The following is a 26,084-nucleotide window of genomic DNA, read 5'->3' on the forward strand; positions in this document are numbered from 1 at the left end:
CGTGTCAGCAAGAGAACGGGTAATCGCACAACGCTTACCGTTGTTCCAAGTACTTCGCGGTAGCACCAGCAGCTGGGCAACAAATGTCATCAAGCCCTGGCCCACCGCAGTGTCCGCAACTTGAAGCTTCTAAGCATTCGCCAAAAACTAAAAGCGGACCACATTTATACGTACGCGCGCGAACGAGACGCGAGCCATGCCGTCTGAGTTCGAGAGTAGTTATTTCATAAAAGCAAAAACAAACAACAATGTGACGTCAGATCCGGTAAAGCCAACTTGTCCTCTTTTCTCATAGCGTCCTCGATCACCCGCACCGGTGCGCACCGGGGCGCCTTGGTGCGCACTTTCATCCTCGATCAATCGCACCGGTGCGCACTGAGCATCCTCGATCACCGGAAGCGCACCCTGTTGGAGCGGTTTTCCGTTGCCCCGTCTCGCACCGAGAAAATCGGCGGTGCGCGGAGTGCAATCCCAGCAAGCACTGCGGGACGCGCGACGTGCGCGCGTACTGCCGACTGCAGAACCGCGGACGTTCTGGCCCGATAGCTGCGGTACGTTGCAACGGAGTTGACGGAGTTAGCTAGTGGATTTGTCGTCGATGAGAAAGGAAGCGCTGCTAGTTGCCGCAATCGATGAGCATTCTTCAAGTTCGTCTGACAGCGAAGACGACATTCTGCTCGACCTCGTCCAAAAACAGTGTGGTGAAGAGCGGCCGAAAGTGGACAGGTTCATTGAACGGGTCGTCAGGATTAATTATAAAATTCATTGGTGTTTGCTTGCAACCAGGTATGTCGGAGCACGCAGTTTGACAAGGTTCGAGCGCTTGCCGCAGATGCTCAGCATCTGCAAACAATAAAATATGCGCGTGCGCGTGTTCGCGCACGTTTTGCGCGCCAGGGGCGAAGTAGCGCTGCATGCAAGCACTCTGCGCAGGGTGCAGTTTTGTCCTCGATGTTGACCCTCCGCAGTGCGGCACCACGGCGGGGCAAAGCGCACCATTCTGGTTTCGGGGCAACCCCGGGGCAAGGTGATCGAGGACGCTATCACCTTCTCTCAGCTAACGCATGCGCAGCGACCACGGAGCCCTCGGGGGCGATGTTCAGGTCTTCCAACTCCGCGGCTGTGTTCTGTGGCTCAACGCGCGCGCGGCCGAAGCAAGCAGACCCGAAAGTAGCGCACGTGAGCTTGTCTAACCATGGCTGTTATTAACTTGTTAAATTCCAGCCGCGCCGCTTTGGATGCCATGAATACGAAAAGCGGGAGACCGGCGTGAAAGATAGAGCGGGATCGGGATACACGGACAAGCGGGGAAGCCTAGCCGGAAGCCGGGGCGGATAGTGAGACCTGATTGGCTCGCTTTGGGGCGCCGCTCGTTTGCCGCTTCCGGTGTCGTCGCCGCCCGACGAACTTTTCTGCGCCAGCTGGATCGGCGGCGAACGACGTTTTCTCCGCCGCCGCGCGTCGCGCGTACGCCGCCGGGCGTCGAACGCCGACTATTCGTCGCATATTCGGTCCATGTATTCTGGCCTTAAGGTGGCGCCAGCAGCTCGCGCAGGTGCTCGAGGGGCGGGATCTTGAACGGCGTCGTCTGCTACGGCGGCGCGCGCTGGCCGCATTGTCGGGAAACGTTCTACTATCAGTTGCAGGGCGCCGATCTCATCGCTACGGCGTGAAATGAGCCGGTATTCTTTACTATGCGTTGTGCGACGCCAACTGATACGCCTCGAAGGTAAGTTCATCACTGCAGGGCAGTCATAGACGACGTACTGATTCCATACATTCTTGACGGCCCGTTTATGGAAGGAGACTATATATTCTAACGCGATAGGTCGCCAATCTACACTGCTTGTGTGGTGCAACAACTGCTAGAAGAGCGCGCAGTCACTCTCTTGGAGTGGCCGCCTCAATCCCCGGGCGCCAACATCATTTAAAATGTCTGGGGCTCGTTGAAAGTATCGCTGGCGCACCGTCCCCTCTATCAGTCGCCCGAGGATAGGCTTCGATCCACCATCGTCAGTGACTGAGACGTGCTGCGAATGAACACATCCCTGATCAAGTCATTCTGCACTTCACTGCCTTCCAGGATGAGCGCTGTCATCGCTGCCGCTGGGGACATGACGAGATACTAACTGAAGTTCCGAGCGTGACGTGTCCATTTCCCCGCCGGCGGGCAGAGTCTGTGTGGTGTAGCGAATGATTGTCGAGAAAAACCATTTCCAGCTCATTGTCTGAACCTAAAACATTCATTTAATCGTATCCGTTTGTTTCATCGTGTTCGACTCCCATAGTTATGATTATTGAGTGCTTTGTTTTCCTTTCGAGTCAAACAAAGACTGAACACGTTGCGCGCACATCTTGGTGCGTCTTGTCGCTGCTTATTACGGTAGCACACACAGTGAAGAAATATACGTACACTGCCCCTGACAGTAGCACGCTTCCCGACAATGCGGCCAGCGCGCGCCGCCGTAGCAGACGACGCAGATCACGACTCCGCCCCTCGAGCGTCTGCGCCTGCTCGAGCTGCTGCCACCGCACGACTGCATTGCTTGCCGCATCGCGATGCAATACGTTCCCAGTTTTCGCCTAAGTGTGAAACAGACTGTACACGCTTCTATTTGCCTTTAAGAAGATCGGTAGGCTTGACGATTATTTTTATGGCTGCAATGCGGCGAAAGGGCAGCGTCTGCTTAACCATGTAAGTGACGCTGAGCAGGTGATTGGAAACGACATCGTATGTACCGCCGGAAAAATCGTCAGCACATACGATGCGGCACATACGAGCTAAACTCATTTTTGCAGTTTCTCACAATATGTTTACTACAAATCCGTGTTGTCTCTGATGGCGACAACGGTCTTCCATCGACACTGTGCGGAAATAAACAAAATATATCGCTGCATAGCACAAGTACGACATGCGCACACAACATTAACTAGTGCGTCCCCTACAATATGGAATAGAAGCAGCAATGTAGACAGCTTGGCCATTTTTTAACAGTGCTCAAGAGACGGAAGTTGAAAGTATTAGTAATCATTCCTGCTTCAGCAATGCCGGCGCGACCAAGACGCGGGCCGCGTATCGTCCAGTAACTCGATCGATCGGTGCAGTGGTGAAGCGGGAATGAACTCCGGTCATGTTCAATGCATCGTGCACATATTCACTTTCTCGGCACGCGTGAACTTCGGCCACTGCTAGCGCATACAACAGAAGTGGTTTCCATTCTTGGGCAGCGCACACATAAACGAAACACGAGAAAGAAGACAGGACAAGCGCTCGTCGAACAAAAGTTTTTATATGAATAAAAGGATTATGTACCGAGTAATTATTAAATTCATGTGGGTTACATATAAAAACCGTCATACACTCAGGAGTGATCAATGAACGAGCTCGCTTCGTTTGCCAGTTGTTTACTTCGCTCGGCGCATCGCAGTAATCCATGTGTGTCGTCTGCTTTTTTCGTACCATTTTCTTGTGAATCGGCAGAATTTCACTGGTGGCATCAACCATTTCGTGTTTACATTGCTGTCGTGACAGTTAACAACACAATAATAATTTCCGGTCATCCGAAGAGGTGCCCTCGCAAACAAGAGACGTCTCGCGCGCAGCGCGAACTGAACGCGGGCGCGACCGGGAAGCGGCGGCGGAAACCTACACCCGTTGGAGATGAAATCGTTCCGCCAGGGGAGAAACGAGCGCTGGCGTCTAGGATGAAACTTGGCGTGCGGTCGTCCATGATGGCACGCACGCCGAAGCAAGCGCGGTCAGGCACGTTCGCGGAGACTGCGAAGGAGCGGAACACCAGTGCTGACGTCACTACGCTGCGGTTTCCGGTCTCCGCTCGCATCGTCAGCATCAGCAGCAGCGCGCGGCGCTCGACGGGGTGCGAAGCGACAGCGCAATTTTAACCGCTGATTACGTCGTTCCTAAGTGAAAAATCCCGCCTAAAATTTTACGTGCATTATTTATAAGGTTCCCGCATCCGTATATGAGCGTCTTATTGAATTCAACAGACTCTTCAGCTTCCCTTTAAGGACTCTTTCGTAGACGTGTTTGGCCACCTTGCTGTTCGCAAGCTGCGCGCAGAGCAGCGTTTGCAGTAACAAGCTCAGCAGCCAGGTGAATATTTCACGAGGTACATAGAATACATTATAGACTGGTGCAAGGTAGTGAAGGTGTCAGAGTCAGAGAGAATCAGGAATATTATGAAGGAAATAGAGGACGACGTTTTCAACATGCTGCTTGCCAAGAATCCACGCACTGTGGCACAAGTAATTGCCCTGTGCCAAAGCTACCAGGAGCTGTGAACGCAGCGGTCGTTGACCCGCCGACCTTCTCCGCATGACCAACACCTGACTGGATTGGTTGCCATTACTGGCCGGTCAACGCTGCTCGCTGAGATAAAAGCGTTTGTGCGTGAGGAAGTTGCCCGCCAGCTCTCCTTAGCGCCCTTCTCAGCCGCAGCATATATTCAGCAGCCTGCTCTCTTTTTTAGGATCTCACTCTGCCACGCCATAGATCAAGAAATTGCCGAGGTCTCACCTCTCCACCGCCAATAGATTCCTGCAGTGGCGCCTCTCGGTTATGCTGAAGTCGTCACCAGGCCCGACCATCCCTTGCAGCTGCAGCTCTGTCCCTCAGTTACGCCAACGTGGTGCCTAGGCCCCGACCACAAGTTCCCGTCCCGTTCTTTCACCAGACGCCACGTCCACCACGTCTTGTTACCTGGACTGAACTTGCCGTCGCAAACTCGTGGCGTAGGTCCGACGTTCGGCCAATATGCTTTGCCTGTGCCTACGCTGGTTACATCACCCGCTGTTGTCGACGCGCTCAATCGACTGGTGCCGCATCACCCATGACACCCCGTGACACAGTCGTGCCAAGCACATTATGTAGATCTTACGACTCATCTTCGGCCTCGACAGCTCTTCAACCGATGCCCGTTACCCGCCGTTCATGTTCTCCGCGCCAGCGCTCACTATCGCCGATGCGACCTGATTCTGTGGCTCGAGAAGCGGGAAACTGATTGTCGCAGTCCGCGAGGAAAGAAATGCGGCGCCGTTGAACTACAAAAGCCTACCGTCGCCCGCAAAACGTTGTAGGTGTTTGTGTTGAGGATGTACGCGCATTTCCTCTCATTGGCACTGGCATCGCCACCTCTGTCATCATCATCAGCTTGGTTACGCAGGGCAAAAGCCTCCAGGCTGATGATGATGACATCTGTTATGGACGCAAAACTGTCGCTCACTTCAGGAAGCTAGGACGGCACTTTCGGGCTTCGCACACCAAGCGCTTAGCATGTTCACCCTCTCGCGGCGCGCACGGTGGTCATTGAAGATGTGCTATATATCACTGAGTTTAATAATGCGTAAGCATTTTATGGCGAGCTCCCCAGCCCTGTCACACGAAAAGTGTAATGCCTTTTATCTGCACAAAAATGCGTAATTTGCAAAGTTAAAATATTTTATTGTCATGATAGTGCAAATATAGTTTACCGGTAGCTTTTAAGCTATAAGGAACAAATAAAGCAGAAATAATATTCAGGAAGAGTACCCATAGAGATACATAGGCCTCCATAGAACATGCATGGGGACTTTACAGTAGGGGTTCGCCAACTGAACTTTGGCGCTAGGTGAACTTCAAATTTTCAGGTGGGCCAACTGAAATTTCGGTGTGGGCTAATTGAAATTTAGGGTGGGCCTACTTAAATTTGTGGATGGGCCAACTTGAAATTTGCAAGTGGGCCAAGTTGAAATTTGTGGGTAGCTTAACTTGAAATTAGGAGGTGGGCCAAATGAAATTCGGGGATTGGGCCAAGTTCAAGTCTGGGGTGAGCCAAATTGAAATATGGAGGTGGGGCAATTGAAATTTGGGGGTCGGTCAATTTGAAGTGTGGGTCCGGGCCAGCTTGAAATTTGGCTGTAGGCCAGCTTGGGATTCTGGGGTGGCACAATGTCCAATTTAACGCTGCTGAACGTCCTTCGAGTTATGAACAGCTCGCGGGCAAGCGAGCGCGTTCAGATGCTTGTCGCGTTTTTATTGGGACTTACCGAGGCGCAGCTGAGAGCATGAGTGGACAAGGAACGCGCACCTAACACAGGCTTGCGAAAGCGAGGGTGACATGGCTTCGCAGCAATGCACTTTCCTCTGGCGTAACGCCTCGCACTCTGCTGCAGAAGCTGGTGTTCCTTTTCGACCGCTCTGCTCCGTCGTAGCGCGCTCCGGCCGGCCGTTCCGGCTCGATGGGTCCGATTGCATTGAAGAGGCCCCATGCGGCGAGAAAATCTGACAATTGTCTTCTGAAGCCTGAGCATTCTTTGCCACCGAAAAGGCCATAGGGAAACGCGCATAAGCTAGCAAAAGTAAGTAAGCAAAACTAAACAAAAACCAAGTCAAAGACGAGCCAAAGAATGCTTAAGCATTAGTAGACAATTCTCAGGATTTCTGTAGCTTTAAGCATGAAATGCTTTTAGCTCCCGTTATCGGTGACCTTCAAGAGACCTTGAGCTGAAATCGAGAGCCGTTATCCAGGCACTCCAGAGAAGAATACGATGAGAACGAAAACAGAACATCCGGGTATCGTTGCGAGAGAAAAACGAAGTCATCCGTGCAACCAGTCAAAACTTAAGAAAATGCAGTCTTTGACTCCCAACCCCTTTTACTGCAGCGCATTGCATACGCTAGTTACTGACCAAACAATTTAGAAAAAATTATTGCTTCCGATTTTTTCCTAATGCTTGTTCACAATACCGGTCACGCTATGATTTTTGTACTTTCAAGATTTCATTTCATTTCATTTATTATACCTTCAAGGCCTGTGAAGGCTTCACAGAGGGGAGTGGGTTACAAGTAAATTCAAACAGTAAGTCTTAGAAAAGGAAAATATACAACATAAAAGTACAATCTGAGAAATAGTTCAGTCGGGATACAATGAGCAATTACAAAAGCTATTACAAAAAAGGACAAGATATACAAGCACATTAAACAACATTCTAGCAAGTAACGTTGGTTAAGGCATCACGAAACAAGAGAATATCATTGATGTACACAGTGTTTGCGTTGAAGATTAATTTGTCGTTTCCAGTAGCGACGTTCAAAAGGCAGATACAATGCTGTACACTTGACTCGCGATCTTTACTGGTATCATCTGGCGATAAGATCATCAAAAAGGCATCAACAATCCTGGAAATGTATTAGCTTCCCTTGCAGATCTGACAAATCGAATGCCGGTATATTTCACTCGAAGCACGGAACCTTGGCAAATACCATTTTCGAGAACATCCTATGGGGAGCAAATGCTTCGATGTTCTCTCCCTATGCTAATAAATTACCTGCACAAACAGACACTAACGATAAAAAATAGTAGTAGAGCAAGACTCCGCACATTTTTTGTACTTGTCGAATAATATTTTCAAAAGAAAAGTTAAATTTGCTGTATGTATGTTGATAAGTTCATGTTTTCTTCTCATTTGTACGTTGGGTTATTGTGGGCTAGTTATTATTAGAACTTGTTCTCTATACTTGATTCTATTGTTTGCTTGTCTATTTGTCACCTTCGCTGTGCCTTGTAAAAGGGGGCCTGAACCCTCGTCAAGTGGACGAGCTTCCACTTTTTGTTCGGGCCTCCATCCAAATGTTCTTTGGAAAAATAAGCGTGATGTGATTTGATCTGATTGTCATCTTTCGGCGCTGAGCCAGTGTTGCTCTTTTTAACGCCAGCGGTCCGTGAGTTCCACGGCGCGAGTTTCGCGCCGCCTCCTTCGAGAGATGGCGCGTGACCAGGCGGGCAGCGTCCGGCACTCCGTGGATGGTTCCGATATGGTCGTGAGTGATCTTCGTGATTACTCCAACCAATGTGCTTTGCGGGTAGCCATTTGTTGCTTATATCTACTCTCGATAACGGCAAAGCCAGCATTTTCTTTTGCTATTTCTTCGTCCTCTCATGACGGCCATAACGCCGTCATTCATTGCGCCCGTTGTTGCGACTGTGGCTTCGAAAACCTGGGATCCTCTTTCCTCCTGGAGGAGTTAGTGAACGTGAGGTTGGGACCGACATTCAAGACGTTAGACAAACACGTATATATTGTTACGCATGAAGAAAACGAAGACCGGTGAACGGGCTTGCGGTCCCGAGTAGAGGAAGGAAGAAGAGAACGACGCTGAGTTGATTAACCAGGTGGCCGTTCTTGCGCTCACCTTCGCGACCTAAAGTAAACGGCCCCCTTCATCCGTAAGGGTTAAAAACGGTCTCCTTCGCTCGTAACGAAATGGTGGAGGTGCGGGGTAACGCTCACAACAACGGAACCGTCACTGCCGCAGCTTCGTCGAAGCCGTCGACTTGCCGGCCTCCCGCCATCAGCCGTGACCGTCTTCGAGATGCCAGAAGAAGGAGCCGCTCCGAGGGCAGCGCCTAGCAGTCCACTGCCATACTACCGAGTTCCACCCACCTTCGGAGGCAAAGCGGCAGAAGATGCCGACGAGTGGCTCGTCCACTACAAACGAGTGAGCAAGTCCAACGGGTGGGATGCAACCGCTCAGCTCACCAATGTGGTGTTCTCCCTGACCGATACCGCCCTCGTGTGGTACGAGAACCAGGAGGACGCGCTTACGACGTGGGAACATTTTGTTGACGAGCTAAAAGCGTGTTTTGGGGACTCAGTCGCCAAAAAGAAGCGTGCGGAGCAGACACTGTCGCAACGGGCGCAGCTACCAGGTGAGACATGCACAACATATATCGAAGAAGTGTTAAAGCTGTGCAAGGTGGTCAGTGCTCGCATGTCGGAAGAAGATAAAGTTGGACATTTGCTGAAAGGAGTGGCTGAGGATGTGTACAATTTTCTAACTGGAAAGGAGAGCCTCAGTTCTGTGTCTGACGTCATTCGGCACTGCAGAACTTTTGAAACGCTCAAGATGCGTCGGATTGCGCCAAGGTTTGGTCGGTTGGCAAACGTTACGACGGTTGCCAGTGTGGACACGAGTCCTTGCCTCGACCTTCCTTCCACCATCCGACAGATTGTCCGCGAGGAACTTTCCCGCCGCGAGGAGTTGTTGCATTCAACTGACCACCATGGCGTGTACACGTCACGTAAGGCTATGACGACGCCACATTCGGCCCCTTGGCAACCGATGGTTACCGCAGCGGCCGTAGAGTACAGCGCAGCGCCACAGTCGAGGATGACAACACGCCCTCCGACTCCGCGCTATGATCAACGCGCTCAACGCGCGCCTCCTCGACGCCCGATGTATCGTCGTGACACACGCCACGAACCAACCCACTACACGCGGGAAAATGATAATATCCGCTTCATCGACGAACAACCAAGGTTTCGACCTCTCCCAGTGTGTTATTCCTGCGGTGTCCCGGGTCATATACCGCGGTTTTGCAACCAGCGTATGACCACGTGGTATGGCCAGCCCTCAGAGTTTTCTCGGCCCTCCGAACGGCCACACGGTGCCCCGTAGCCTGCACACGTATCATCTGGCGACGAGTATTGGCTGAGCAGCTCCCGGAATCGCTCCCCGGCACCTCCACCACTTTGTCACGCGCGAAGCAGACCATTTTTTAACCCTTACGGATGAAGGGGACCGTTTACTTTAGGTCGCGAAGGTGAGCGCAAGAGCGGCCAGCTGGTTAATCAACTCAGCGTCGTTCTCTTCTTCCTTCCTCTACTCGGGACCGCAAGCACGTTCACCGGTCTTCGTTTTCTTCATGCGTAACACTAATTACATAAGTACAGGAAAATGCAAAGAAATACACAAAAGTTCATGATGAAGTGGTAGCCGTCCATCACTCCCACCGTGCGTAGCTCCTTTTATGCCTTGCGTGACATTGTATAGTCACTTCCCCAATGCGGTGCCAGGGAGCCAATAACATCAGGTCCGGAGGTAGGTTGCCCTTTTCACCGACGCCGATCGTACTCTGAGAGGTGATGGCCGGATCATCGCACTGAGCGCGTCTCTGGCTTTGACACGCCAGTTTGTGCTGCTGACAGGCGACAGCCGTATCATTGCTAATTCCTGAAACCTCTCATGAACGGAGTATTCCCGCGCAGGTCATAATTCAGCCGTGTCGAGAACCATTTCGACGAGGCCGTCGGCCAGTTCCCCATAATCGTGCGAGCCGTGACCGAGGGGTGTCGCGGGGTGAACGGCCGATCACAACGCCGTGCAGAAGTTGAACTATCACCAATGGGAAATATCACCTTGCCGCCCATTTGCTATACACTACACGTGCAGGAAGATACGAACATTCCCCTCGAGCGCCTCAGCGCTTCTGCCCGTGCGCTGCAGCAGCCCTTACGACGCAGTCGTACGTTCTCTCCATCTGGATTATGTCTTGCACGAAATGCTATTGTGCTACCTTTTGCTGCTGTTGGCATTATGTGACACTGGAGCAATCTCGTTGCTTCGAACACGCTTCCTATCCAGTGGCACTACTTCGAGAAGAATGCCTCAATTAGGAAAAAAATTCGCAGGTACAAGGTGCGCTTTATACGCTCCCAATAACGAAGCTGGTTCACAGAAATGCTCCGTTATTCTAGCCTGGACCTGTTAGAAACGCGCAGACAAAAAAGGAATTGATTGAAACTATCATTCCGGATACTCAATGGTGAAGTATATATTTGAAAATAAACATACATACTGGCACCTGGTAAACGGACCTCTAGAGATAGCCATAATCGGCCAATCCAAGCTTAAAATGCTCACACTGATATGTTCAGGTACTCCTTCTTCCCCAATATAATTGAAATGCGGAATAAGTTACCGTTGTGTGTCGTGGAACATACTGATCTGTCTAAATTCAAACTCTCGATCATGCTCCTATGGGTGAACAGCGCAACCCGGACGAAAGACTAGAGGAAGTACACAATAAGCCCACCCATAGGAGCATGTTCAACCACCAACTCGCCCAGCTTGCCGTGTTAGAACAATCCAGGTGACCTCTAGACGGTACATTGTTAAAGTGGTTTAAGCGTCGAGTATGACGGTATAAGAGTGACAGGTGCTTGAGTTTGTGAAGATGCGTGAACCATCTTGTGCACTGTGATAGGCCGCTCACATGTGCGCCTCTGCTGCAATTATATTCTTATTGTTTGCAGCGGTGGCGTAGAGCTAGAACACCCGCCTCGCATGCAAGACGTCCGTGGTTCGAATCCCGGTGCCGCACAATTTTCCACCGGATTAAAAAAAAATCCGCGTGTTGATAAAATTGCATAAACAGGCCTGGAGTGTGGCCTGATCCCGGTGACCAGAACCGGTAACGCACTCCCTCACCACTGCAGGATTGGCCACCCTGGTGCAGTACTCGGCCACAACCTCCTATATGAACACAACAATCAAACCTCGGCCCTCAGTCCCCAGCAGCTGCGAAGCAACTGACCACGGTGGCGGTCAGACCTGCGACGCTGCAGAGAGTGCTAAGAATCCCTGGCTCCGGACAGGCCGCCATTGGAATATGAACCTGGCAAAGTTTAACACTAGAACGTTATCTAGTGAGGCGAGTCTAGCAGTGCTATTGGAGGAATTAGAGGGCAGTAAATGGGATATAATAGGGCTCAGTGAAGTTAGGAGGCCAAAAGAACCATATACAGTGCTAAAAAGCGGGCACGTCCTGTGCTACCGGGGCTTAGCGGAGAGACGAGAACTAGGAGCCGCATTCCTGATTAATAAGAATATAGCTGGTAACATACAGGAATTGTATAGCATTAACGAGAGGGCGGCCGGTCTTGTTGTGAAACTTAATAAGAGGTACAAAATGAAGGTTGTACGTCTACGCCCGTACATCCAGTCATGATGACCAGGAAGTCGAAAGTTTCTATGAAGACGTGGAATCGGCGATGGGTAGAGTGAAAACAAAATACACTGTACTGATGGTTGGAGAATTATTAGTACAGTTTGCGGAACAGAATAATATGTGGGTAATGAATGCCTTCTTCCGCAAGCGGGATAGCCGAAAGTGGACGTGGAGAAGCCCGGACGGTAAAACTAGAAATGAAATAGACCTCATACTCTCCGCTATCCCTGGCATCATACAAGATTTGGACGTGCTCAGCAAAGTACGCTGCAGTGACAACAGGGTGTTAAGAACTCCAATGGGCCTAGACCTGAGGAGGGAACGGAAGAAACTGGTACATAAGAAGCCGATCAATGAGTTAGCGGTAAGAGGGAAAATAGAGGAATTCCAGATCAAGCTACCGAACAGGTATTCGGCTTTAACTCAGGAAGAGGACCTTAGTGTTGAAGCAATGAACGACAATCTTGTGGGCATCATTAAGGAGTGTGCAATAGAAGTCGATGGTAACTCCGTTAGACAGGATACCAGTAAACTATCGCAGGAGACGAAAGATGTGATCAAGATACGCCAATGTATGAAAGCCTCTAACCCTACAGCTAGAATAGAACTAGCAGAACTTTCAAAGTTAATTAACAAGCGTAAGACAGCTGACTTAAGGAACTATAATATGGATAGAATTGAACATGCTCTCAGGAACGGAGGAAGCCTAAAAGCAGTGAAGAAGAAACTAGGAATTGGCAAGAACCAGATGTATGCGTTAAGAGACAAAGCCGGCATTATTATTACTAATATGGATGAGATAGTTCAAGTGGCTGAGGAGTTCTATAGAGATTTATACAGTACCAGTGGCACCCACGACGATAATGGAAGAGAGAATAGTCTAGAGGAATTCGAAATGCCACAGGTAACACCGGAAGAAGTAAAGAAAGCCTTGGGAGCTATGAAAAGGGGGAAGGCAGCTGGGGAGGGTCAGGTAACAGCAGATTTGTTGAAGGATGGTGGGCAGATTGTTCTAGAGAAACTGGCCACCCTGTATACGCAATGCCTCATGACTTCGAGCGTACGGGAATCTTGGAAAAACGCTAACATAATCCTAATCCATAAGAAAGGGGACGCCAAAAACTTGAAAAATTATAGACCGATCAGTTTACTGTCCGTTGCCTACAAAGTATTTACTAAGGTAATTGCAAATAGAATCAGGAACACCTTAGACTTCCGTAAACCAAAGGACCAGGCAGGATTCCGTAAAGGCTACTCAACAATAGACCGTATTCACACTATCAATCAGGTGGTAGAAAATTCATTAAAACTTCTTTCTGGGCCAGTTGGTGCATACTTGACATAAAAATTGTTACAGTTCAATCACATGCAACCACAAGTATGATGTACGGGACGTGTCCTGTCCTTCATACTTGTGGTTGCATGTGATTGCGCTGTAACAATTTTTATGTCAGGTGATAGAAAAATGTGCGGAATATAACTAACCTTTATATATAGCTTTCGTTGATTACGAGAAAGCGTTTGATTCAGTCGAAACCTCAGCAGTCATGGAGGCATTGCGGAATCAGGGTGTAGACGAGCCGTATGTAAAAATACTGAAAGATATCTATAGCGGCTCCACAGCCAACGTAGTCCTCCATAAAGAAAGCAACAAAATCCCAATAAAGAAAGGCGTCAGGCAGGGAGATACGATCTCTCCGATGTTATTCACAGCGTGTTTACAGGAGGTATTCAGAGACCTTGATTGGGAAGAATTGGGGATAAGAGTTAATGGAGAATACCTTAGTAACTTGCGATTCGCTGATGATATTGCCTTGCTTAGTAACTCAGGGGACCAACTGCAATTCATGCTCACTGACCTGGAGAGGCAAAGCCGAAGGGTGGGTCTAAAAATTAATCTGCAGAAAACTAAAGTAATTTTTAACAGTCTCAGAAGAGAACAGCAGTTTACAATAGGTAGTGAGGCACTGGAAGTGGTAAGGGAATACATCTACTTAGGACAGGTAGTGACTGCGGATCCGGATAATGAGACTGAAATACTCAGAAGAATAAGAATGGGCTGGGGTGCGTTTGGCAGGCATCTCAGATCATGAACAGCAGGTTGCCATTATCCCTCAAGAGAAAAGTTTATAGCAGCTGTGTCTTACCAGTACTCACGTGCGGGGCAGAAACCTGGAGGCTTACGAAAAGGGTTCTACTTAAATTGAGGACGACGCAACGAGCTATGGAAAGAAAAATGATAGGTGTAACGTTAAGGGATAAGAAAAGAGCAGATTGGGTGGGGGAACAAACGCGGGTTAATGATATCTTAGCTGAAATCAAGAAAAAGAAATGGGCGTGAGCAGGACACGTAATGAGGAGGGTAGATAACCGATGGTCATTAAGAGTTACGGAATGGATTCCAAGGGAAGGAAAACGTAGCAGAGGGCGGCAGAAAGTTAGGTGGGCAGATGAGATTAAGAAGTTTGCAGGGACAACATGGCCACAATTAGTGCATGACCGGGGTAGTTGGAGAAGTATGGGAGAGGCCTTTGCCCTGCAGTGGGCATAACCAGGCTGATGATGATGATGATGATTATTATGATGATGATGATGATGATGTTTGCAGTAAGAAAATTCCTGAGCGGGTACTTGGTCTTTCTCGCCAGTCGAGGTACCGCCTAACATATAAAGTGAGGAGCTTCTGTGAAGGTAGACGACCAGGGAAGCTGTAGGACATCACACAGAGTTAGACAAGGGTACATGTATTTATGTTTTTTTTTTCAGTTCAGTTTTCAGTTTTATTCGTCATTCCAAAAACAATAAGTAAACAACAAATAGTATGCAGACGAGGGTCCCAAAGTCAATGACTGCAACGGGACCCTCGGTTCTAAAAAGAAAAAAAGAAAGATGTATACAAAACGTAGGTTAAAGCAGCAAATATAAAAGAGTACAAGGAAAACAAATGAATGCGCGTAATGCAATACATTAGTAAGAGACAACAAACGAAAAAGTACATATATCAAAAAGCATAATTATACAGAGAACATATTATAGGACATGAAACTATTTACAATAAGAAATAAAGCATCTTAACTCATGTTTGAATATATTCAAAGATGAGAATATATTCAAAAATGTTCACACTTTTGTATTGACACTGACGATAGCTTTGTGACGACGCCGCTACGACAATGGGACGCTCACCGCTTCTGTTGTTACAGTTCCTCCTGCTCGGGCTGACGTGCCAGCCTCCCGTCACTCTTGAACATGGCTCCGTTGGTGTGACACCTATCTTGGACGCGCATGCGTGGTCTTCTTGGCCGAGCCCTGTCAACAACGGTATCGTGGATCTACCGCAGACCAAGGGAGCGCCTACGGAGTATGCGGCACCAACTTTAGCGGATGACGGAATACCCATCTGGCAACGCGGGCAATTCACCAGCACGAACATCGGATCCGGGGCGGAATATAAAAGCCCGCCACAACCGCTCTCTGTTGGTCACGACGCCGCTACGACAATGGGACGCTCACCGCTTCTGTTGTTACACGTTAGTTACCTGGACAATACCAGCGGCTTTAAGTGCAATAATTTCTGTCTAATAGCGGTGTCGTGCCCAATTGAGCTCTATGACAGTGTCAAGTGCGCACTGTGCTGCTTTGTGCGACTTCATGCTTATTTCTGTGTCTCGTTGCGATTGATGCTGTCGGAGGATGTCGAACTTAATCCTGGACCTGAAGATTCTGTGTTAAACATTGTACGCAGGATAGAAGCGGGCCAAACTGCAATTTTGGTGGAACTTAAGGGGATAAAAGAGAAGCAAGACACCACAGACGTTGAGGTGAAATGCCTTAAGGTCACAGTTGCCACTCTCGAGTCCACCCTCAGCCTACGTGAAACCTCTGGGATAGATACACCTGTCAGAATCCAGTCATTTTCACGCCAGTTAAAAACCATAACTTCAAGGTGCGAGGACGCCGAAAACAGACTACGTAGATCAAATTCACTTTTTTTTGGCATCAGTGATGAGTCTGGTGAAGATTGGACATCAGAGCAAAAAGTCATTAAACTCTGCGCTGAAAGGTTGAAACTTACTTTATCAAGCGACCAGTTTCAACGAGTGCACAGAATTGGTCGATTCGCTCATGACAAATGCAGGCCAATAATCGCTAAGCTTGTCACATTTAACTACAAACAGAACATCTTGGCTTCTGCGAGGAAGCTAAAAGGCTCCTGCGTTCGCGAGGACTTCGCGCCAAGCACTCGCTTAGCAAGAAAAAAACTGTTAGAATATGCAAGAGCACAGGGCAAACCGTGCAATCTTTCGCTTGACAAAATGCGCATTAACAACAATACATGTACGATGTTGGTGGAGACACCGTCGTATTATGTAGCAGATAGCTAAAAAAAATCTACGGGTGCACAGGTCCCTAAACTTCCCCTTACACTGACTCATCTCGCTGGCTCACAATATCGTACACTAACATACGTAGCATACTAAATAAGCGCAATATATTTTGTTCCTTTATAGAATATAGCAATGCCGACATTCTAGCCCTAACAGAAACATGGCTGCACCACGATGTTTCAGATGGTGAAATTTTTACAGAAAGTGACATATTCAGCATTTATCGGCGTGACCGCAATGGCAAGGGTACATGTATTTATTTTCATACTTTTGTAATGACACTGGCGATAGCTTTGTGACGACGCCGCTACGACAATGGGACGCTCACCGCTTCGGTTGTTACAGTTTCTCCTGCTCGGGCTGACGTGCCAGCCTCCCGTCAATCTTGAACATGGCGGTGGTGTCTTGCTTGCAATAAATAAAAGGATTTCTTCTTATGAAGTTGACACCTCATCATCGCTTGAGATTATCTGGGCTGCCTGTCAAACCATTTGTGGAAACATATTAGTTGGTGTCCGTTACCGCCCTCCTGAACTGTCCCTTCCATTTGTTGATTAACTACGCGAAAGCATTGTTGCTGCCATGCAGAAATATTCAACTAGTTATGTTTATCTGCTTGGCGATTTCAATTTCCCCCGAATCAATTGGCCATGATTGTCATCATCGTCCAAGCACGCAACCGATTTCATTGAATTAACCTTGGACTTAAATCTTTCTCAGGTAATCAATCAACCCACCCGTGACAATAACCTTTTAGATTTGGCACTAACTACTGCACCTGAAACCGTGTGCCATGTGTTAATTTCTGACGGTTTTAGTGACCATAAACTGCTTCACCTGCGTGACAGAAGTCTAAGGTGTTCCTGATTCTATTTGCGATTACCTTAGTAAATAGTTTGTAGGCAACTGACAGTAACCTGATCGCCCTATAATTTTTCAAGTCTTCGGCGTCCCCTTTCTTATGGATTAGGATTATGCTAGCGTTCTTCCAAGATTCCGGTACGCTCGAGGTCATGAGGCATAGGGTATACAGGGTGGCCAGCTTCTCTAAAACAATCTGCCCACCATCCTTCAACAAATATGCTGTTACCTAATCCTCTCCAGCTGCCTTCCCCTTTTGCATAGCTCCCAAGGCTTTCTTTACTTGTTCCAGCGTTACTTGTGGGATTTCAAATTCCTCTAGACTATTCCCTCTTCCATTATCGTCGTGGGTGCCACTGGTACTGTATAAATCTCTATAGAACTCCTCAGCCACTTGAACTATCTCATCCATATTAGTAATGATATTGTTACGGTGAAGGGAAGGAAGAAGTGGGATTGGACGAGAGGAAGACGAAGTCTGGCAGTTGCCTGAACGCCATTAACCTCAGTTGTAAATATACATTATTTTACACTCGTGGGCATGCTTTCTTCCTGCAACAATTTGGTGGAAGGTGCGGAGTACAATCACGGAACTTCGCAGCGGACGTCATCTACCTGCCGCCACAATGGCAAATCAACCGACACAAGCGACATTGCCTCAGCAGCCCGTGCCAACGGTCATCCTCACTCACCCGCGGGACCCAGGGACATTTTGTGGCACGGAAAACGCCGATGTCGAGGACTGGCTTGCGATGTACGATCGAGTGTGCGACAACAACAGGTGGGATCCGACAATGACGCTTGAAAACGTGATATTTTATGTAAGAGTAACTGCGAAGCAATGGTACGACACACACGAAGCTGACCTAACGAGCTGGGATGTCTGCAAAGAAAAAAATGCGAGACCTGTTTGGCAGACCTGTCGGTCGTCAGCTGGCAGCGAAAAAAGAACTTGCGTGCCGTGCTCAGACGTCCACAGCATCCTATGTCGTGTACATACAGGATGTGCTGGCCCTCTGTCGCAAGGCTGATGACAACGTGACCGAGGCAGACAAGATTGGTCACATACTGAAAGGTATTGCAGACGATGCCTTCAATCTCCTAACGTGTAAGGATTGTGCCACTGTGGATGCAATTGTAAAGGAGTGCCGGCGCTTCGAACAAGCGAAGGGCCGCCGCGTCGCTCAAACTTTCGACCGGCTGCCCAATACCGCGGCGACATCTTCTTGCGAAGACCCGCCGCGGTTCATTCAGCCCGCAGGACCGGAAGATATCACGCGCATCGTTCGCCGTGAGCTTGAGGCCATGGCTCCGGCTCCAGTTCGTCCCGACTGTCGGGAAAGCGTGCCCGCTATCTCCCTTATACAAGCGGTCGTTCGGGAGGAAATAGCAAGTTTGGATATTCCATCTCTCTGCTCGGTGCGCCATACAAACACCTACCAGATTTCTCCGGCCGCTCGCTCCCAGACGCAAAGCTTTCCGCCACGCCGTCGCAACCCAGCTGACTGGCGCACAGCGGATGATAAACCCATCTGCTTTAATTGTTCCGCTATTGGACACATCGCCCGTCATTGCCTTACCCATTGGTCGTCGCCCCCTCGGTGGTCGTCTCCGAGTCACTACCGCCAAGTACCAGAGAATCGTACTTTCTCGCCCTATACGCCGTCGAGGAACATCAACGCTGACAGTGCTCCACCAAGATCTAGCCGCTCCCCGTCTCCGCAAGGTCGTAGGTCCCGTTCGCCTCTCGTTCACCGCTCTTCGTCCCCTTCTGCAACCGGTCGCTTCGCTTCGGGAAACTAGGCGGTGCAGCTCCCGGAGGTGAAGCTGCAACTACGACCCGGCCCACAAATCCTCTGTTGACCCTGCCTAAATGTGGAAACCTACTGGACATTGAAGTTGATGGCGTTCCTGTTAGATCTCTCGTTGATACAGGAGTACTCTGCATGCCTCTGTTACCTCGACGATGTGATTGTGTTTTCGCCAAACTTTGAGAGCCATCTGCGGCATCTCACAACCATACTCTCCGTGCTTCGCAGGGCTGGCCTTCAGCTAAACTCCTCCAAGTGCCATTTCGGTCGCCGTGAAATTAACATGCTCGACAATCTCGTAAACGCCGCCGGAATCCAACCTGATCCACAGAAAGTTCACGCCGTGCGAAATTTTCCTGTACCTTGTTCAACAAACGATGTCCGTAGTTTTCTGGGCTTATGCTCTTATTTCCGGCGTTTTGTGAAAAATTTTGCCGACATAGCTCACCCTCTCACTGACCTTCTTAAGAAAGACGTCTCTTTCTCTTGGGGACCACTGCAGGAGAAAGCGTTCTCCACCCTGATTGAGCGGCTTACAACTTCCCCAATTCTGTCACACTTTGACCCTTCTGCGCCCACTGGAGTACGAACTGACGCGAGTGGTCATGGCATCGGCGCTGTCCTCGCTCAGCGTCAACAGGGCCAAGACCGTGTCATCGCTTACGCTAGCCGCCTTCTTTCCACGCCCGAGCGAAATTACTCCATCACTGAGAGAGAATGTCTCGCGCTCGTATGGGCGGTCGCGAAATTACGGCCGTACCTTTTCGGTCGGAGCTTCTGCGTCGTAACCGATCACCATGCCCTCTGCTGGCTCTCCACTTTGAAGGACCCTACTGGACGACTTGCACGTTGGGCCTTGCGTCTACAAGAATATACATTTTCTATTATGTATAAGTCAGGGCGCCTGCATAAAGACGCTGACTGCCTGTCCCGCAATCCAGTCGATCAACCGGACGATACCGATGCAGACTCGGACATCAGTGTTCTATCCCTCTCCGGCTTCCTCCATACTGGCGACGAGCAGCGCAAAGATCCTGTTCTTCGAACGCTCATGGAACGCCTAAGCTCCTCGCCCAATGACCCGTCCCTCCGGATGTTCACCTTGCGCGATGGAACTTTATACCGTCGTAGCGTTCGTCCTGACCACCCGGAGCTCCTCCTAGACGTTCCCAAGCACCTTCGACTAGCCGTGCTCCAGCAACTTCACGACGCTCCTACTGCTGGACATCTGGGCATCACTCGAACATACGACCGCCTGCGGCGACGCTTCTTCTGGCTCGGCATTTATCGCTCTGTGCGCCATTATGTTGCTTCTTGCGACCTGTGTCAGCGCCGGAAGACGCCTGCTATGCCTCCGCTGGTTTGCTGCAACCAATTGACATCCCTACACAGCCCTTATTCGGTGTGGGCCTAGACCTCCTTGGCCCCTTTCCAATTTCCATCAAAGGAAACAAATGGATAGCTGAAGCAACCGATTCTGCCACGAGATATGCCATTGCACGAGCGCTACCAACCAGCTGCGCTACAGATGTCGCAGACTTCTTACTATACGATGTCATCCTGCACCACGGCGTCCCCCGCCAGTTGCTGACGGATCGCGGCCGCGACTTTCTATCGACGGTCGTCGATGATCTCCTCCGCTCCTGTTCTACAGAACACCAGATTGCTACCGCGTACCACCCTCAAACGAACGGCCTCACCGAGCGACTCAACCGCACGCTAACTGAAATGCTGGCCATGTAGGTTTCCGACTATCACCGCGGCTGGGACGTCGCTTTACCATACATCACTTTCGCATACAACTCGTCCCGTCACGATACTGCCGGATTTTCACCATTTTATCTGTTGTATGGCCGCGACCCCACCTTGCCCTTTGACACGTTGCTACCTTCCGCAGTACAATCATCCAGCACTGATTACGTTCGCGATGCTATTGACTTAGCCGCCCAGGCCCGAGAAGTCGCCCGTCATCGCCTCACAGTCTCGCAAGCTTCTCAAAAGCGACGCTACGACCTTCGGCACCGAGACTCCCATTTTTCACCTGGTTCCCTTGTCCTTCTCTGGACGCCTTCACGTCGCGTCGGCTTGTCGGAAAAACTACTTTCCCGTTATTCTGGAGCGTACCAGATCTTACGCCAACTGTCCGACGTGACATACGAGATCGCCCCAGTCGGTCAGCCTTCAGTGCCTTCCAACGTCACCAGCGATGTTGTTCACGTCGCCAGGCTGAAGTCCTATGTCCCCCCATTAAGTGAGGCTCTATAACTTGCACCGGGACGGAGCTACTCCGCCGGGAGGGTGATGTTACGGTGAAGGGAAGAAGTGGGATTGGACGAGAGAAAGACGAAGTCTGGCAGTTGCCTGAACGCCATTAACCTCAGTTGTAAATATACATTATTTTACACTCGTGGGCCTGCTTTCTTCCTGCAACAATATTGCCGGCTTCGTCTCTTAACGCATACATCTGATTCTTGCCAATTCCTAGTTTCTTCACTGCTTTTACGCTTCCTCCGTTCTTGAGCGCATGTTCAATTCTATCCATATTATACTTCCCTATGTCAGCTGTCTTACGCTTGTTGATTAACTTGGAAAGAAGTTCTGCCAGTTCTATTCTAGCTGTAGGGTTAGAGGTTTCATACATTGGCGTTTCTTGATCAGATCTTTCGTCTCCTGCGATAGCTTACTGGTATCCTGTCTAACGGAGTTACCACCGACTTCTATTGCACACTCCTTAATGATGCCCACAAGATTGTCGTTCATTGCTTCAACACTATGGTCCTCTTCCTGAGTTAAAGCCGAATACCTGTTCTGTAGCTTAATCTGGAATTCCTCTATTTTCCCTCTTACCGCTATCTCATTGATCGGCTTCTTATGTACCAGTTTCTTCCGTTCCCTCCTCAGGTCTAGGTCAATTCGAGTTCTTACCACCCTATTGTCACTGCAGGGTACTTTGCTGAGCACGTCCAAATCTTGTATGATGCCAGGGATAGCGCAGAGTATGAGGTCTATTTCATTTCTAGTTTTGCCGTGCGGGCTTCTCCACGTCCACTTTCGGCTATCCCGCTTGCGGAAGAAGGCATTCATTACCCACATATTATTCTGTTCCGCAAACTGTACTAATAATTCTCCAATGCTATTCCTAGTGGCTATGACATATTCCCCCACTGCCTTGTCTCCAGCCTGCTTCTTGCCTACCTTGGCATTGAAGTCACCCATCAGTACAGTGTATTTTGTTTTCACTCTACCCATCGCCGATTCCACGTCTTCATAGAAACTTTCGACTTCCTGGTCATCATGACTGGATGTAGGGGCGTAGACGTGTACAACCTTCATTTTGTACCTATTATTAAGTTTCACAACAAGACCTGCCACCCTCTCGTTAATGCTATAAAATTCCTGTATGTTACCAGCTATATTCTTATTAATCAGGAATGCGACTCCTAGTTCTCGTCTCTCAGCTAAGCCCTGGTAGCACAGGACGTGCCCGCTTTTTAGCACTGCATATGCGTCTTTTGGCCTCCTAACTTCACTGAGCCCTATTATATCCCATTTACTGCCCTCTAATTCCTCTAATAGATAACGCCTCACTAGATAACGTTCTAGCGCTAAACGTTGCCAGGTTGATATTCCAATGGCGGCCTGGCCGGAGCCAGGGATTCTTAGTGCCCTCTGCTGCATCGCAGGTCGGACCGCCGCCGTGGTCAGTTGCTTCGCAGCTGCTGGGGACTGAGGGCCGGGATTTGATTGTTGTGTTCATATAGGAGGTTGTGGCCAAGTACTGCACCACGGTGGCCAATCCTGCTCTGGTGAGGGAGTGCGTTACCGGTTCTGGTCACCGTGATCAGGCCGCACTCCAGGCCTGTTTATGCAATTTAACAACACGTGGATTTTTTTTTAATCCGGTGGAAAATTTCGCGGCACCGGGATTCGAGCCACGGACCTCTTGCACGCGAGGCGGGTGTTCTACCTCTACGCCACCGCTGCACCAGCTGACGCTGCAAATACCCATGTTATTTACTGGATTTCAGTATAAAGAAATTCGGAATTACAACAAAGCTAACTACGTTGCCATCAACACTGAACTTGAGTTATTTCTCAGTGACTGATTCTTGCCGTCTTTTTCCCCACGTTCCGTTAATGAGAACTGGATACTTTACAAAGACAATTTACTCGCTCTTGCAGACAAATATATTCCGTACGTTTCAGCAGCCAACGACAAGTCTAAACCATGGTTCGATAAAAAACTTCGAACACTACGTAATAAAAAAAAAACGTCTGTACCGCAATGCTATAAACCGTGCAAGCGAGTCCTCATGGAGCAAGTACAAAAGTTTCCTTAGTGTGTACACTTTAGCCTTACGCACTTCTAAAGACAAGCACTTCGCTCACGACTTATCTTCTCTCCTGAAGACTAATGCGCGAAAATTTTGGCAAACGTTAACACCAGGTCACACTGCCGATATTTCCCTGCTTGACGACAAACAACAACCTCTTTCAGAAGGGGAATCTTCATCGCTATTTAATGCATATTTTTCTTCTTTTTTTACAAGGGAAGGCCATTCCGATACTCCAGTGGTTCCGGATTACGATTACCCATTTATGGCACCCATGAATATCTCAAGTGAAGGCATTGTTAGCCTCATTAGCGAACTTAAAACGACATCTGCCTGTGGTATTGACAATATTAACACTAAGCTATTAAAAGAACACAGTATCTATCTCAAGTGTCATTCTGTATCATATCTTCAAGCAGTCCTTGTCGTCTGGTGTCCTGCCCGTTGACTGGAAGATTGCGAAGGCTGTCCCCATTTTTAAACCTGGAGACAGACATAAGCCTGAAAACTATCACCCCATATCGCTAATATCTGTGTCATGCAAACTATTTGAACACATAATCGCCTCGCACATTTACACGCACCTACTAAAAAACAACTTTTTCTTTCAGAAACAGCATGGCTTCAGGAAAGGTCTATCTTGTGAAACAGTTACTGGAGTTTACCACCGATCTACACAGCAGTATGAACAACAGTGAACAAATAGACGCCATTTTCCTGGACTTCTCAAAAGCTAACGTACAGCGCGAACGACAAGGACAGCGATAGACGACATACACAGCGCTGTTTATGTCGTCTATTGCTGTCCTTGTCCTTCGCGCTGTACGTTAATTTTGATCATGAATTACCAACTAGCCCAAGCAACCACCCTAGTTCTCAAAAGCATTCGATCGCGTTGCCCATTGGCGGCTCATTTCTAAAATATCTCATCTAAGTATCGGCTCACTAACCCTTTCTTGGCTTAGAAACATTTTATCGTTTCGTCGCCAATTTACCGTTGTTAACGATTCTCCTCCTACCACTGAGGTCACGTCTGGTGTACCACAGGGGAGTGTGTTGGGGCCTCTGCTTTTCCTAATATCTATTAACGACCTAGCTTCAAACATTTCCTCTTCCATACGACTGTTTGCCGACGATTGCGTTGTTTACCGACCCATTAATTCCATTAACGATCATACCGCCTTGCAGCATGACCTTCACACTATTACCGACTGGTGTAACATATGGAAAATGTCTCTTAACCCATACAAATGTAATAATATATCGTTCTCACGCAAGCGCACTAGCTCCATATTCACATACACCATAAATAACACGAATCTGTCACGTACCACTACTTACAAATATCTTGGTGTAAACCTCACTAGTAACCTTTCTTGGTCTTCGCATATCACTACAATTTGTGCAACTGCATCTAAAACGCTTGGCTTTCTGAGGCGCAACTTTCAAAATTGATCTGCTGACATCCGTGAATTAGCATACCTGACGTTCGTACGCCCGCAATTGGAATTTGCATCCGCTGTATGGTCACCACACCAAGAATATTTAATAACCAAGCTGGAAGGCATCCAGAACAGAGCTGCCCGATATATATCTCGGAATTTTGATTGAAAGTCAAATATAACGCAGATCAAGCTCGATATTTCTTTACAACCCCTACACATCCGCCGCAAGGTTGCTTTGCTCTGCCTATTTCACAAATATGTTCATTCCGATAAGCGATGCATATAACCCCTCGAAACCCCCGCCCGTACGCCCTCAAGGTTACATAATCATTTTAGCTTCAAGCGCGTTTTCGGTCAAACCACTGCTTTCAATTTATCTGCTGTACCTCGTGCCATATCTGACGGGAATGCTCTTCCCGATGATATCGTCTCGATAACTGATCGCAAAATATTTCGTGAATGCCTGCGCGTGCTTTTTACATCATCTCCTTCTCTTTATATATCTGCTATACTTGAGCATGCTGTACTTTGTTTTGTTTTTTAGTTCAGCCACTGCACAGTTATCTGAGGTTTATTTTTAGTTGTTTCCACTGTACTCCACAATTCTTTGTTACATTGCCCCCCTTACTCAATGCCCGACAGGGCCTGTAAGGTGCTTTCTAAATAAAATAAAAATAAATATACACCGATTGGTTCGGTTACAGCCTTAGACAGAGTCTTGGCCAAAGTTAAATCAATCCACGGCCGTTGTTTAGGAGTTGAGCGACTTGGATTAGTGTGGCGATCCAAACCAAACTCTTCTAGCACAAATTCAGTCAACCATTTCTTGTCTGGTTTTGGAATGTCCACATTGAAGACTCCAACGATGATCACAGAGCCAATGTCATTACGGCTAACCCATGCAACATGCGTGGTCATGAACTTCTCGATATCACACTTGGATGTGCCTTGAAATATATACACAGCGAATATCACAGTTCCGCTTTTCGTTTGTACGGCACACACATCCCCACAGTCGATGGCATTCTCCTCTTACGAGTCAAAGGTGTATGGTTGTATACACATATTGATCTTTGCCTCCTGCTCGTGAGTCCATGTGTTGTTAACAAACGATTCCAATATACCCATCAATTTGAAACAATGCATTTTGATTGGCTAATGTCACTTATTATTATTATTATTATTATTATTATTATTATTATTATTATTATTATTATTATTATTATTATTATTGCAACAAGAAGAACATGGGAACTTGAAGGAAAAACTGGCTGACCTTGCGAACAAGCCAGAGCTGAACTTTTTGATCTCGGACATTGAATCAGCCCATCGGCTGCCTAGGAAAAAAGAAAACCAAACTGTGCTTATCCGTTTCTCGACAGTATCAGTGAAAGAGGCGTGATTTGACGCGCGTAAGAAACTGCGACAGTTATGTGTGACTGATTCAGACTTGAAC

General features: G+C 48.5%; 1 protein-coding gene across 1 annotated transcript in view; it reads right to left on the reverse strand.

Annotated features, from left to right (window-relative positions):
* Window positions 1-26,084, reverse strand: part of LOC126529900 (uncharacterized) — a 603,581-nt gene that overhangs the window by 570,996 nt on the left and 6,501 nt on the right. The window lies entirely within an intron of this gene.

The sequence above is a fragment of the Dermacentor andersoni genome, chromosome 5, assembly GCF_023375885.2.
Source record: "Dermacentor andersoni chromosome 5, qqDerAnde1_hic_scaffold, whole genome shotgun sequence".
Classification (NCBI taxonomy): domain Eukaryota; kingdom Metazoa; phylum Arthropoda; class Arachnida; order Ixodida; family Ixodidae; genus Dermacentor; species Dermacentor andersoni.